Here is a 1,162-nt window from a genome sequence, read left to right on the forward strand (position 1 = left end):
AGGTGTCCCTGCCATGGCAGGGGGTGGCACTGGATGGGCTTTAAGATCCCTTTGAACCCAAACCATTCCAAGATTTTATAATTCAGTGATCCCACGCTGGTCACTTAGCGGGAATCTGTGAGGAAAAAAAAAGGGTGGGAAGATCGCAAACTTTGAAAAACTTCCTGTGTGTTCCTCCGTGCTGTCACCAAACAAGCTTTTTTTTTTTTTTTTTTTTTTTTTTTTTTTTTTTTTTTTTTTTTTTTTTTTTTTCCCACTCCCAGAGGAACATGGCTGCTGTTAAAGCGCTTTTCCATGCTCCTGGAGCACCCTCTCCCGTCCAAGGAGCCGCAATTCCCATCTCTGCGCCTCAGGAACGGAGAGAATCTAAGCGCGGGATGAGCTGTGAGGGCAGGATCGGGACAGCCCTTCCCGTGCCCTTTTCCACCCGGGACTGACTCCAGCTCACCTGGGCTGGCTCGGACGTGGATGCCGAGCGTGACTCACCGCCTGCAGCAAATAAAGATTTATTTATCTTACACTGAGCTCCTAACGCGCTGCCAGAGCTCGTTTGTGTTCCTGCTCTGATGGATACAAAATCCCAGTGTCTGCAGCGTTTCAAGCACGTTTTTAACACTTTTATTTCCCCAATTACACCCAGTTTACCTGGGAAAACACGTAGCTGGGTTATAAAATTAAATCGAGAGGCAGAGCCGTCGATCTGATGAACCCATGGTGGGTCTGTTTGCACCCCAGGGTAGGTGTTTGTCCTGGGAAAATCCCACAGGGGGGAAAGGGAATGGGCTGAGGTTCCCCCATGTCCCCACATCCAGGGGAAGCAGGAATGGCCCTAGGGTCCCTCATGTCCCCACAGAATGAGGTGCAGAGTCTGAGATCCCCATGTCCCCACAGGCAGGGGTGTTGAGGAAGGACCTCGAGACCCCAAATGTGTCCGGGACGCCCGAATAGCCCCGGGGTCCTCCTCCTCCTCCGAAACACCATCGAGAGCGAGCCAGAGCGGCCCAGCCAGGGACGCTCCGCCCAGCGCATCTCTATGGTCACCGCGCTGCGTTTCGATGGCCGGCCTCTGGAGGACCGCGCGGTGACGTCAGCGGGGTGGTGGTGTCGCCGTGAGGGGGATTAATTCCAGCAGCGCGGCGGCGCTCTGGGCCGAACTCTATGG

This window comes from Aphelocoma coerulescens, chromosome 14 (genome assembly GCF_041296385.1).
Source record: "Aphelocoma coerulescens isolate FSJ_1873_10779 chromosome 14, UR_Acoe_1.0, whole genome shotgun sequence".
Classification (NCBI taxonomy): domain Eukaryota; kingdom Metazoa; phylum Chordata; class Aves; order Passeriformes; family Corvidae; genus Aphelocoma; species Aphelocoma coerulescens.